At 47.3% G+C, this 14,426-nt stretch overlaps 1 long non-coding RNA gene across 1 annotated transcript; it reads right to left on the bottom strand.

Moving 5' to 3' along the window:
* Positions 1-5,495: 5,495 nt before the first annotated feature.
* LOC309607759 lies at positions 5,496-14,057 on the bottom strand. The gene is made up of 3 exons (XR_014232535.1): positions 12,894-14,057; positions 6,269-6,401; positions 5,496-6,133 (listed from the first exon to the last, which is right to left on the bottom strand). It is a non-coding gene; the product is annotated as an uncharacterized lncRNA (long non-coding RNA).
* Between the last annotated feature and the right edge of the window lie 369 nt (positions 14,058-14,426).

The following is a 14,426-nucleotide window of genomic DNA, read 5'->3' as shown; positions in this document are numbered from 1 at the left end:
CCTCGGGTCCCCGTTCAGGTCGTCGAAAGTCCTTCTTTCCGGGGAAGTAGAAATGGCCTCCCCTTTGTTTTAAACTGCCATGCTAGTTCTGGCTTCTGCGAAGCAGAATCTCTGCTCCAACTGCCACAAATAATTCAGAATTTGGGGAGATCATTTTCACGCTCATCCCCCACGAAGGCTCTCGAACAGCCTCAAAATCCCTGATTCCTTCTAGCGCTCAGCAGGCGACAGACCCCATCTGCAGACCTCCCGGCTGCCCCAAAATCCCTGCTCAGGAGTATCTGAGAGGCTCCAAGCCGGGAAGGGGAAAACGGCACCCAATAGCATTACCCCTCCTTTCAAGCCCCGAAACCCCACCTCAGGACGCTGCTTTGCTTAGATCTGCACATGCATTTACTCACTCAATTTCCTATTTGAAGACATGAGAATACCTTTTCACTTGATGTTATGAAGAACAATTTTTAAATAGCCAAGTCTTCAGAAATATCTACGACTATGCATTTACAACTAATTTCCAGAAGCAGAATTTGTTGGGACAAAGGATGTACGGACACTAGGGATTTTTAATAAATATGGTCTAATTGCCTTCTGCAGGATACTGAATTTTCCAGAGATAGTGGCAACATCTCTCACGCTACACGCTCTTCTGTAACGTACCTCCCCCACCACAAGGTGAAGTTTATTCCTCCACCACGGTGGGTGGGCCCTGGGCCTGCTTTGACTAATGCAATATGGTAGAAGTGATGCTAGGCCCGTAGACAGAGCTTTTAACTGGCCTGGTGGCTTCCGTTCCTGCCTCTCGTAAACACTTGCCTCCGAGATACCCTCTCTTAAAACCTAACTGCCAGTCTCCCTACAGAGGCACGTGGAGGTGCTTCCGTTGGCATTCCAAACCGAGCTTCCAGCCCACAGCCAGCTCCAAGGCCAGCCGTGTACGTGAGCAACCTGGGATGTTCCAGCCCAGCAGGAGCCCCCAGGTGACTCTAGGTCCAGCATCAGGACCACCCAGCTAAGCCCAGTAGATCCACAGAACCCCTTGAGGTAATAAAATAGCTGTGAAGCCACCCGGTTTGGCGGTCTTCTGTTACATAGCAACAGAACTGAAATCCCCTCCAAAAAGACTGCCCCAGTGGACGTACGTTCTCATCAGTAGTTTATATAAGTGCTTCTTTCCCCGAACCCGTATCCACACCTGGTTATTTTTTTTCACCTTTGCAATGTGATAGGTGAAGAGTGCATTTCAATGTTGAATTCTTTAGCTGCTAGTGAGACTAAGTCTTTCTCCTTGTTTTTCTTAGCCACATGTAGTTTTTCCGCAAGCTGCCCTTTTACGATTTGCCTTTCTTTCTATTTTGTTTTGAATTCTTTACAACTTGTTTATTACCTTTGTTCTTTCATGTGGCAATATTTTATCCTGTGTTTCATCTATGTTTAACGTGTTTGTAACTTTTTCTAGGTACAGGGGTTTTTCATTTTTATGCAGATAAAATCCATCCATCATTTAATGCCTTTGCTGTAACCCCACCTCACAGACTTTTACGCAGTATCCCGGCCACATGTTTCCTTACGTAATTTGCCTTTCCTGATGGGTTCCTCGGTCTGTGCTCTTCAGCTCTCTTCAAGTGTGTTTTGTCTCTGCGTTCAGCTTCAGGTGGGGACGTTACCACTGGCTTCACAGGGTCTCCCTCCATCCGCGTGCTGCCTGAGTCGTTGACCACCTCCAGCTCACACCCTCCCCTCACTGCCTTCCTTGACCTCCTAGCTCCGATGACGCCGATGGCTTTTCTTTCCTCTCCCTTCAGCCGTTTCACAGCACGTCCAGAGATCAGCAGCACTGCTACGTTCCTCTTTCAAGATCTGCAGCTTCGAGCCACCGATGACCTTCTCACGTCGCCCTTCATTGAACTCCTGCAGAACCCCCCCCTTCACACTCAGGGTGGTCTCTGCCACACCAGCCTCTCCCTGCTGTGTTTCCTCTTCCATGCTGTCTGGGCAGCTTAGGTCACCACTCCACGGTGCCCCCTCCGCCATCCAAGGAGCCCTTCCCTTTGCATCAGGAACGCCATGCCCGTGGTGGCCGTGCACAGAGGGGCGGCACAGCAAAGGGACCACGGGCCCAGGCCCAGGTCAAGGCTGTCTAGATGTGAATCGTGGCTCGGCCTCTGATCAGCTGGGTAGCCTTGGGAGAGCGGCTTAACCTCTCTGTGCGCTAGACAACGTAGAGCTGCACTAACTCGATAGCCACTCACCACACGTAGCTAGTGAGTACCTGAAATACGGCCAGTTCTGAACTGAGGTGTGCTGTGAGTGTGAAATATACACAAGAATCAAAAAGGGAGCAGCACAAAGGAATGTAAAATATCTCAGCAATCATCTTTTTGTGTTAGTTACATGTTGAAATGATAATATTTTGGATATTTTGGATTACCTAAAATAAATTATTAGAATTAGTTTCCGCTCATTTCTTTTTGCTTTTTCATAGTGGTCATTAGGAAATGTAAAGTTACCTCTGTGGCTTTCTGTGGGACAGTGGTAGAGAAAATCAGGACAGACGGGACAGCTTTTGCCTCATTTTGCTAACATCTCCCGTCATTCAGGAGTTGAGAAGTCCACCGAGAAAGCAGTAGCCAGTATTATGGCAGTGTGTCGTCAACTGCTAAATAAACAATAGACAACACGTGCCTTACCTGAGCCAGAGGAGGCAGACTTCCCGGCAGGTCAAGCAGGAACACGCCTGGACTTTGTCCCTGAGGGGGTGGGCGAGTAAAGTCACTCACCGTCGGGGGCAGGGGCCTGGTGCTGCCCGCCTGCTGCGGGCGACACGGGGCAGATCACAGTGGAACCGCGTTCCGCCTCTGGCCCCCGGGTGGTCCTTTTTCTGACCCCAAATGCGTGGGGTTCTTCACACCACGACCAGCTCTCCAACACCCACTGGGTGTCCTGCAACTCAATTCAGTTCTGACACTGTCACCCGGGGTGAGCACAGACCCCCCCAAGACTGTCCTCACTTCAGGCTCCAACCACAAATGAGGTGCCCAGGCCACCCCCCCTTTTGCCCGGCCGACTACAGGCCTGGGGCTTCCTGTGACCCACCCCCCTCGGGTTTGATGATTCACTGGAATGACTCAAAGAACTTGGAAAAGCACGTTACTTACATATATTGGTTTATTACAAAGGGTACAAATCAGGGACGACCCAATGGAAGAGAGGCACAGGGCAACAGGTGGGGAGGGATGCAGAGCCTCTGTGCCTTCTGGGGGCGCATGCCCCTCAGGACCTCAGTGTGTTCACCAACCTGAAGCTCCCTGAACCCCACTGTTCAGGGGTTTTGTGGGGCATTTGCTGTATAGGCATGACTGCTGACATCACTGGCCACTGGTGATTAGAAATCTGCAGCCCCTCTCCCCTCCCCAAAGGTCAGAGCTGGGGCTGAAAGTGCCAACCCCCTAATCACCCGGTTGTCTCCTCTGACTACCAGTCTCCGTCCGTCCTAAAGCTGCCCAGGGGCCACCGAGAGTCACCTCATTAACACAAGCTCAGGTTTAGTGGAAGGGCTTGTCGCGACTAACAGACACGCTTCATCACTCGGGAAATTCCAGGGCTGGTGGGACGTCTGTGCCTGGAAGCAGGGGCGAAGACCAAATACAGGTCCTCTGCGCAGCCCCACGGAGGCAACACCTACCTGAACTGGTGGCTTCCAAACCCATTTGGCCACAGCCCAGACACAAGTCTCCCATCCTAACCAAGAACACAAACACAACGCACCCAGACGTGCGGGTGTAGACGTTACTGTGAACAAAAGGTTCATACAGACTCCAGGAAATGACACTCACCCTGACTCTGTGCCGTGTACTCTGACGGCTCCAACTCAATTCAGTTCATTCCTGTTTCCTTCTGTGTCTCCTTCTGTTTTGCTTTGTTTGTTTGTCTTTCATGCTGCCTCCAACTCATGAAATGGATTTCTCGTCGCACTAGTGTGTCTCAGGCCACAGTGTGAAAGACACTCAGTAGCCAAGACTCTTTGCGTCTCCTCTCTGAGATGTTATAAAAAGGAGGGAGGCCTGAAAACACTCTCTGCAAAGCAGAGTTGCCTCCTGGACCAGCCAGTAGAGACACAAGCTTGCAGAGGAAGAGACGGAGTGCAGGGAGACTCAATCGTCCAGATGGAAAGAACGAGCAGCAGAGGAAAGGCTACGTCCTCTCAGACGGGTCTCCCCTCCAAGAAGTGCCCAACGCAGGGTCTTCAGGCAGTGGCTTGTTTCAAGGACCCAGAGCGGTGCCCCAGGACCCTCTTATCCCCATACCTGGCCCCCCACCTCTGGTCATACGTCTGCCTTGAACCCTCTGACTTTCTCAAGAAGGCCAGCTTCCCGGAGTCTGGACGGCCTCACCACCAGACACCCAGAGCTGGCACGTGGACCACTACAGAGATTTCCATCCAGAGATGGGGAGGCGGAAACGGGGTCCCACCCCAGCCCTGGAAAGGGATTCCGGCCAGAAGCAGCAAGTGTGCTCCAGGGAGGATGGCAAGGTCTTTGTCCTTCGAGCTGCCCTCCCAGCCTTGTGAGTCTGAGGCAGATGTTCTCCGTTATCCCAGAGAAGCACGTGGCTTCTACGCTCTTTCTTCCTCCCTGGGCTAAATTGTTGTGGCTCCGCCTCGCTCCTCCTAATGGGCCGTGTCTGACATCTGTGCAGGTCCTCATTTGTGGGTGTATGGAGTGCGGAGAGCTTCAGGACGGTCAGGGACCAGCTATCCCACACAGGACAAAGAGGAGCATTTATTTATGTGCAATTTTGTAATATGCTTCAAAAATTTACCATTGTATTGAAGCATTTTCCCCACGCTGTCTTCAAAAACACCCCACAAAATATTTTCATCTCCATTTATCCCTTTTCATGCTTTTAAAAAATATATGTATACTCCATATATGTCTTCAAAATATACAGATTTAGAAGACGCAATTTTCAGTGTTCTAGATTTTTTAAATTATTTTCCTCAGTAATGACAGGCCAAAGTAAAGACAGGCCTCACTTCTACTTTTCCACAATTGCTTTCAAACTAGGCTTTCTCTCTACGGTGGCAGCATCTCCTGTGTGTTCTTTGTGGTAATTTACATGTGCATTTGTATATCCTGGGAAAGACGCCTAGAATCTTTTCCTGTTTTTAAAAAGTTGAAAGTCTACTAACCTAAACACAGAATGTTTTAGAAGATAGCAAAGCCTCTTTTCAAATCAAGTAATTGTGGGGTAAAGTTTCTCCCTCGGACCAATAGGACACGGTCTGTCACAGCACCGAACCGAGGCACTGCCTTCCAAACTTGCAAACGGAGGTTCAGGAACCTGCCTCCCTCCTAACTGTGAATCCTTCTGGACTCAAATGATTTCATTTCAGTTTGGGGGTGGGAAGCAGGAGGAGAGAGAAAACTTTTTGAAAATTGTAAAACTGCTCCCTCTACCCCGCCCATCTCACCCAGTGCACCGACAATATTGTTCTGGTTTTTTTAAAAGGATTAAAACCCACCCCACCCAGCCCCAACCACACCTCCTTTGCTTTTTCCAAGAGCCCTTTAGAACCCTGGCCAAGACCTGGTCCCAGTCTACCTGCCGAGGACAGAGCCCTTCCCTGCTCAGAAACTGCACCCTTCATTTCCCCCTGTTGGTGACATAATGAGCTGCCAGTTTCTCATTTATAACATCCCTCCTTCTCTTCATCACTCCAGTTACCTTTAATGTCTCTAAATGCCTAGATGCCGGCTTTAGCCCGGCCTCTCCACCACAAGGCTGCCTGCGAGCAAGAGGAAATAAGGACGAGAAGGTCCTCTGAGCCACATCCGGCTCCTGTCAGGCCAGCGTGCCACTCACACTGGACCTCTGTGTGGCTTTGAACGAGTGTGTTCAGCAAGGCAGTCAGCGGGCTGCTTCGGGCTTGTCACCTGGTGAGCCAGGGGGACGTGGGTCATCGCCTTCCATGTTCTACGGATGCCCAGGAACCAAGGGCCGGGACTGCCATGGAAAGCCAGCGCAAAGCAGTGTCCTCCCCAGAAAGGATGGTCTGATCTGACGGGGCTGCCAGATGGAGACTTCTCCTGTCTCCTGTCACCAGAGGACCGGGCTGTGGGGTCAGTGCTGGGCCCTGAGCGAGAAGGGGATGAGCTGAGACAGGCTGTTCGCAGGCAGTGGCAGTGGCCCCGAGCCTCCGCCTTGTGCACACAGGACCCTGTCTGCTCGGAAGCAGGGGGACTCGGAGGGGCTGTCCTGGCGGGCTTACCAGGAATTCCTCCCTGGGGAACAGGGACCCCAGGAGTCTGCGCTTTCCTCCTGGTGCTGGCGGGCCTTTGCCATCTCCTCCAAGTCGGCACCACAACTGCATCCCAGGGCTCCGCCAGCCGCTGGTCGGAGACCTTCAGGTTTCAGAAATGCAAATGTTTAACCAGTAGATTAGGGCATTGGTTTGGTTTGACACGTTAGTTTAGTTTTGTCTTTTTAAAGAAGTCAGGGTTTTCAAGACAGCACATTGGTAACCATATCACCCGCTTAAAGTCACGGATAAAATCTGACGCAGTAGGGTATGAGGTGACAGAGTTCAAGATAAACACTTTGATCTTCTAAACCCACTTCCACGTTTACACAGTCATTCCCTCCCTGGTGGATTAGATGGGTCATTCTGAGATGTGCTGTTGGGTAGAGATTCAAATCTCCTCCACCTCCGCCTTCACACCGAAACGCCAAGACTAATTTCAATTTCTATTGTAAGTAGGTATTGAAAAAAGAAAAAGGAAGTGAGATCAAACTTTAAAAATGTTCTTCAGGACAAAAATGTGTGTTTGTAGTCTGTCTTTTTCCTTCTCGTTATATGTGATTTCACATCACAAGAACTTCTGCTGCAAGTCAGACCCAGTTCTGCCTTTGAAAGCAGCATCGACATAACAGTTTGTGGGAAGAAGGTCTCTCACCTATGAGGCCAGATGGTGGTTCTTAGACTTTGGTGACCGTGAGTCCCGAGAGCTCCTCAAAACTGCAAAGTCCTGCCCGACCCCTACCCAAGAGGTTCAGCTCAGTCGACCTCCAGATGACTCTACTGCAAGTGAGTGGGGCCGGTCTTTGAGAAACACGGGCAAATACAAGCGAAAAATCTCTGCCTTGACTGCGTGTTGACCTTGGGGAGGACAAGAAGGCTCTGGGGGTGAAGAAGTGAAAGCAGGGAGTATAGACATCTCTGTAGGAAGTTGGGGGAGAGAAGAAATTGGACACTAGCCAGTGGTGGATGTGGGAGAGAAGGAAGACGTGTACCATTTTATTATTACTATTTTAATGAATGGAAAGATTTAAGTGCATTTATGTGCTGAGAAGAACTGGCCAATAGTGAGGGAGAAGTTGATGATGACCCGAGAACGGGAGTGACCGATGGAGCAGGGCCCCAGATGAGAGAAGAAGGATTAAACCCAGTGCACCCTGCTGGACCACCAACCAGCCTTGCAGAGGAGGAAGGGAATTTACCCTTTGAGTCAGAGGCAATCTGAATAATAACTTGTTCAGATAAGAGAAAATGGACGGACAGTGTCAGCTAAAGTTTCTATAACAGTGTTGCCTGGTGGTTTGGCTTTACTTGAAATTTTGAAACAGGAAAATCGGATTTAGAGAGAAAATGGGCACCAAGGAAAGCGCTCGTCAGAGCCCGGATGGTACTAGGCTTCCAGGAAGCAGTGGCCTCTAGATGCTCAGGAATAACGGCTCTATCTTCTCACCAAAGGGGACAATAGGAATCCCAACCACCCCTCCTGGCTGCTGTCTGACCTTCTTATTAAAAACATCCTGTAATGTCAGTTTATCATTTATGTTGGGCCAATGACCCAGTGATTCTCAGCGGATAATATCTCACAAAACACTAGGTAGTGTTACAGGGATTTAATGCATTGTTTTTGATGTTTATTTTGCATTATGTAATGTTACAGGTATATGTTATTATATTAATGTACATTCTTATTCCATAAATTCAGAAAATATAGACAAGCAGAGAGAGGGAAAAAAGTCCCGCTGCAGAAAGACGACCACTCTCAAGACTTAGTGCTGTGTTAACGAACCTCCAAGATGAACCCGCAATAATCCTTGTCGCCCAGCATCTGCACCCCTGTGTGGTCCCTCCCACACGGCATCAGGGCCGGCCCTGTGTGACCAAGAGAATACAGAGAAGTGACAGTGTAGGGCTTCCAAGGCCAGGCCGTGAAAGACATCGCCGCTTCCACCTGTAACCCAGATTTCTCAACGGTGGCACCATGAACATTTTGGACCACATAATTCTTTATTGTGGGGGGATGTTCTGTGCATTATAAGATGTTTAGTAGCATCCCTAGCCTCTACCCATTAGACGCCAGTAGCACCTCCTACTCGGTTGTAAAACTCAGAAATGTCTCCAGACATTGCTGAATGTCCTTGGAGTGAGGGGGCAAAACGGCCCCCAGTTGAGGGCCATTGACCTAGACTCTTGACTTGCTGGCTCTGGGGGGAACGGCCACCAGGTGTTGTGAGAGCAGCTCTGCAGAGAGGAGCACGTGGGGAGGAGCTGAGGCCCCCCCGGCCAACAGCCGGCACCATCTTGCCATCCACTGGGGGGAACCGCCTGGAGAGGGGCCCAGCCACCGGATGACTGTGGGCCTGGCCAAAAACTGATGGCAAACTTCATGGGAGCCGGAACTGCCCAGATGGACCACCTCAAAATTCCTGATCTATGGAAACCGGGGGAGATAATAAATAATGATTATGTTTTCAAAGCCACCAAGTTTGGGGCTGACTTGCTTAGTTGATTTCTTTGCTTTGCAATTATTCTTGAGGTTTGAATACTGACTACATGAAGAGTAGGTATGCACTTCCTTTTTCTTTGCCAGAGCACATTTCCCTAGGGCTCAGGTCAAAGAGTGAAAAATGAAGATCAGCACGATTGTTTACCTATTACATAAAGTTATCATGTGAAATTAAATTCTTCATAATATTTCGAGTCCTGGGTAGAGAATGTGTCACAACACCAGCCCCTGACGGTGTGATGACCAGGACGCTGGCCGTGTCTGTGAGTCTCAGCTCTCACGCCCCAGTTTCGGTGAACTCAGCTCCCGTCTCTGAGCAGTGAGTTATAATTGTTGGGAACATGCCCCGCTTTGCCTGGCCAGGTCTGTGGAAGAATTAATAATGCACGTGCGGGTCTCAGTCCCTGGTTCAGCCTCGGGTCGCCGAGTGAACTCAGGAGTAATGACACCCCATGAATCATGCTAATTCAGACTGATTGTACCTGGGTCTAACCTACTTCCACGGCTTATGGAGGACGTGACTATCACTCATCGTTAAACAGACCAAATCTATGTGTCGTTCCTAAACAGGTGAATGCACTGCTCCCGCAGGTAGGAAATCAAATGTGTGAGTCTCTGGACAGCGAATCTGAGGTCCCTGCCCTTGCCAGTCCCGTTGCTCTGGTTTGAAGATCTGTTTGCCCTGAGATTTTGGCAAGGTAGCTTGGGGGTTTTGTTTTTGTTGTTGTGTGTTTTACATACTATTATCATTTGACAACGAATTAAACCCCCTATGTTTCCCTCTTTTAGCTACAATGGGCTTGAAAGGATTATTCAACTTTAGTTTTTAATACAGTCAACAGAAATGTATCAATGTTATTCCACTTTTTTTCTATTGTCAACAAACATATATCATTCCATTTTTTACTACAGTCAATGAACATGTATATTATTCCATTAGCAAAATTGTCTGCTGATTTTAGAGTAACTAAATCCAGTTATCCAGTTCTAGAAATATCAATGTTCTAACAGTGATTTTCCTAGAAATTTATTATGGGAGAGAAAACTGAAAACTAGGGAGCAAAGAAATGTAGATTCTTATTCCTTGGTTTGGTTCTAGAGATCTACCAGCCAACAGATCATGGAGTATTTATTTGAGGGAACAGAACGAAAAGGAAAGAAAGAGGAATAAGAAAACCGCTTAGGCCCTAGAATGAGCCAGGCACCATTTTTGCATATTATCTTTAACTCTTTCTCTGATATATAAATATTTAACATAGTTATAATCAAAGTGTATATATACTTTATGTATTATTTTTCCATAAGCTATTATATGGTTCTATGTTTCAAAATAGACCATATAATTATAATTTTATAATTTTAATGGCAGCGTAATATTCCATGATCTTGAAGTACCGTCATTTACTAAGCTATTTCCATATCGTTGGACATCTGGTTTGTATGAATCACACTTTTAACAAGATATGACTTCCAGGAAGATCTAGAATATTGTCAACAGATGGCTTATGAAAGTGATTTTGATATTACAGTGCCTCTGTTGATGATTCTGCAGTAAATAAAATGTAACTAAAGATTGCTCACAAGTTGGTTGGAAACGTGGGTATTACATACACAAATAGAAGTTAAGGTGAACTAAAGAGATATGCAAAATTCAACAAAATGACACAAATTAGATGTAGGTGAGAAGGAAAAGGCCAAATACACATAGAAACAAAATGGAGCCAGATACATAAATAAAGATATTTTAGTCACATTACTCATCCACATGTTAGAATTTTCATGGTGCAGGAGATTCTCTACCTGAATCCATGATTCTATTTAATCTTGAAATACTGAGGGTGTTCTCCAGGTTTTATATCCCTATACAGCTAAATTCTTTCTCAGTTTCTAAGATTATTTTAAATCCATATTCCTAGATTAAACCAACAGTTTTAAAGTGAAAGGCAGGAACGGAAAGTGGTGGAATAAGGCATTTCCCTAGTTAGAGAAAAAGAAAATAGGGAATCTCAGGAGTGACTGTGACTTGTGGGTTGTGGAGGTTTAGGAAGGTACCCTGAAGAGGAATAGAGAAAAAAGGAAAGAATTTTTTCTGTAGTGTGTATTTTTAATAAGAGAGAGTGAAAGCGCTACACAGTGCTCTTGTATCAGACACTTTTATGTCTTCAGACTACATCTTAGGACTTTAGAGGCTGAAGTTGTCCTTTTAAAAGGACCAGATTCTCCCAGTTGAGCAATGGGGCAAATTCCAACTCCCTGGAACGTTCTAGCAGTTGGAGTGACAAACTGGAAAATCATTCACATTGATTGGCTCTGAGAGGAACCAATGTTTCTTTGTTCTTCTTCCCTCCCTCACTGGTCCAGCTGTGACTTTGCATCAACCTTGAAAATTCACCCAAACTGTTATACAACGAGAGGATCTGTCTGCTAGGAAAGGGTCTCTGGCCCCCGCTCGTCGCAACTAGAGAAAGCCCGCGCACAGCAACGAAGACCCAACAGATCCAAAAATAAATACATAAAATTAAAAAAAAAAAAAAAAAGAAAAGGGTCTCTGTAGATCACTTCTTTACTCTGAGACTCACAGTGGTGGCTCGTGGGACGGTACAAAACCCAAATCCTAGTTCTGAGCAGGGCGATACCCTGGCCTCCTCAGGTCTTGTCAGTGTCCGTTGGAGTATGTGTCTGTAGTAGAAAATGCATACTTATTCCTCAGGTTTTATCTGCTCTGTTTAACTGGCAGTTATCTTCAACCCCTGTGTTAAGGGAGATCAAATTCTGTCACGCAAATGAATATACTTAATTACATACCAGTATCTACGTAGTCACGTATCAGTACTTATTTGAGTAGGAAATCAATAGACTATTAGATTATAAAGGTTTCTAAGAGAAAATCGATTACATTTTCTCTTTATTTAAACTTTATTTATTTATTTATTTATTTATTTATGGCTGTGTTGGGTCTTTGTTTCTGCGCAAGGGCTTTCTCTAGTTGTGGCAAGCGGGGACTACTCTTCATTGTGGTGCGCAGGCCTCTCACTATCGCGGCCTCTCTTGTTGCATGTGGAGCACAGGCTCCAGACGCGCAGGCTCAGTAATTGTGGCTCACGGACCCAGTTGCTCTGCGGCATGTGGGATCTTCCTAGACCACGGCTCGAACCCGTGTCCCCTGCATTGGCAGGCAGATTCTCAACCACTGCGCCACCAGGGAAGCCCCACATTTTCTCTTTATTAACATTTACACCATGGTACTATCATGATGACAAGTGAAAATTTGAGCTAATTTCTGTGATTCGCTTATGTATTCTACAGATATTTATTGTGTTTTAGGCATGGAGGGGAAACAACAGGAAATAAGAGGACAAGGGCCCTGATCTCATGTGGAGCGGCCATTCTCGTTCAGGAAAATGGGTAATAAACAAATAGGCAGATATATTATCAAGATAATTACATATTTTTGCATTAAAACACCTTTTAATAGAGATTTAACATGACTTTGTCTGGTCTTTTCAAAAACCCTGGAAGGTGCATAGAGAAGGCATTACCATATCCATTTTTAGTATTATTTTGAAGTAGTTTCCAATGCACAGAAAAGTAAGAATAGTACAAAGAATTACCTTCACCTAGATTTCCAAATTTTTAATATGGTTATCAATTATGTAATTAATTGTTAATAATTATTAATGTTTCTGCATTGTTTCATCACCTTCTCTCTCTGATAGATGGATAGACGATAGATGGATAGACAGATAGATAGATAAATAGATGATAGATAGGGAGATGATGGATAGATGGATGGTTAGACAATAGATAGATGATAGATAGGGAGATGATGGATAGGTGGATGGATAGACGATAGACAGATAGACAGATGATAGATAGGGAGACAGATGGATAGATAGATGATGGATGGATAGATGATAGATGGATAGATGATAGATAGATAGATAGATAGATGATATGCAGATTGATAGTCTTCCTGACCTCATGTCCCATCACCCCTAAATATTCTCCCTGGCACCTCCTAGCAACAAGGACCCTCCCCTCCACCGCCACACATGACTCTCCAAGGCAGAAGTCCACACAGCACAGCCATCCCACCTGCAGGCCTTGCTCACGTCTCACTGGCTGGCTCAGCAGGCTCTCTTTCCCTTCCCCACGGAGGCTCCTGCACGGAGCACACACTGCGGTGGGTCTTCGGCCCCACTAGGCTCTTTCCATCCGGACCAGTCCCCAGCCTTCCCGCCTCTAGGATCCTTGACAGTCGTCAAGGGCACAGGCCCCTCCACCAGCAGGAACACCCCTGCAACGATGCTGTGTTCACGGTGCCCGCCTGTCCCAGCTGCGGTGCTGTGACCTTGATCACGAGTCAGGCTGTGTCTGCCCCTTCCCTCCTTGCATCTGGTTAATCATTTTGTGGGGAGATGGTCCAATATTTTGCCAATATCCTGTTTCTCATCACACCTCCACCCACCAGTGACATACACATGTGTCGACCACTACTCTTATTGTTGCCTAGTAGTACTTATTTCCATTGTTCCTTCTACATCTATTGGTTGGCATTCTGCTGTAAGAACAGCTTTCCCTTCTCTTCATGTGTTTATTTATTTACTTACTTATTTTTATCAGTAGGGACTCACAGATTCCTATCTCATACAGTGGGTTGTAATCCGATTATTTCTTTTGATGCTTAAACTATTCTAAAAATCAGCCAGCGGGAGCCCCCTCAAGCTGGTTCTTGTGTCCTTTTGACATGTTCCCATCGTTCTTGCGTGCTTCCTTACTTTTTGGCACAAAAAGATGTTTCAGGCTTATCTTGTACTTTTCCTACTCCAGCCCTGGAAGCAGCCCTGGCTCCAACCAAGACCTGAGTGCTGGTTGTGCCTGTTCCTACTGGGCTGTCATTGCTTCTAGGCCCTTTCAGCTGACAGAGGTTGGAAATATGTGTAGGTATATGTACGTGTGTACATACACAAGTGTGTGAAAACAGATATATGCACACATACACAGAAATATACATATATATACACATATATACCCACGTTCACACACATAGACGTCTGTAAAAATTTCCAAGCCTAATTCTGTGCGCGCACACACACACGCACGCACACACACGCGCGCGTGCACACGCACACACGCGCGCACACACGCACACACACACTGCATGAGTTCATACCGATATTTCTAGTTTCAGTCCAACCCCTCGAGGTTCTTTCCAGCTTTCCTTCTCCCCTGGTTGAGAAACGCTGCTCGGCTGTATGTGATGGAGAATCCTCGGGGGGTGGGGGGCGCGGGGCACTTAGTTTGCCCGGGGAAGGGCTCTCTGAGGATAAGCCTGGATGACAAGAGAGGGTGGAAAAGGGTTCCAGCAGAGGCGAGAGCAACGTTGCAGGAACCGGCTCAGAATGCTCAGGAACCCAAGCGGAGAGGCGGGCGGCTGCCGGCGACACAGACAGGTAAGGGGTGCGTGGGTTACGCGGGGAAGGTGGGAAGGCCTTGGAGGATCTTAAGTAGGGGGGCGGCGACATGGTCTGATTTGATGTCCAAGACAGCGCTCGGGCTCCCATGGGGGGGGGCGGACCGTGGGAGGACCGGAGTGGAAGCAGACTGGGTGGGGCCGGGGCGCCGCGT

This window comes from Balaenoptera borealis, assembly GCF_965194805.1.
Source record: "Balaenoptera borealis genome assembly, chromosome: 12".
In the NCBI taxonomy this organism is placed as follows: Eukaryota; Metazoa; Chordata; class Mammalia; order Artiodactyla; family Balaenopteridae; genus Balaenoptera; species Balaenoptera borealis.
This window is presented reverse-complemented; position numbering and strand designations above follow the sequence as displayed.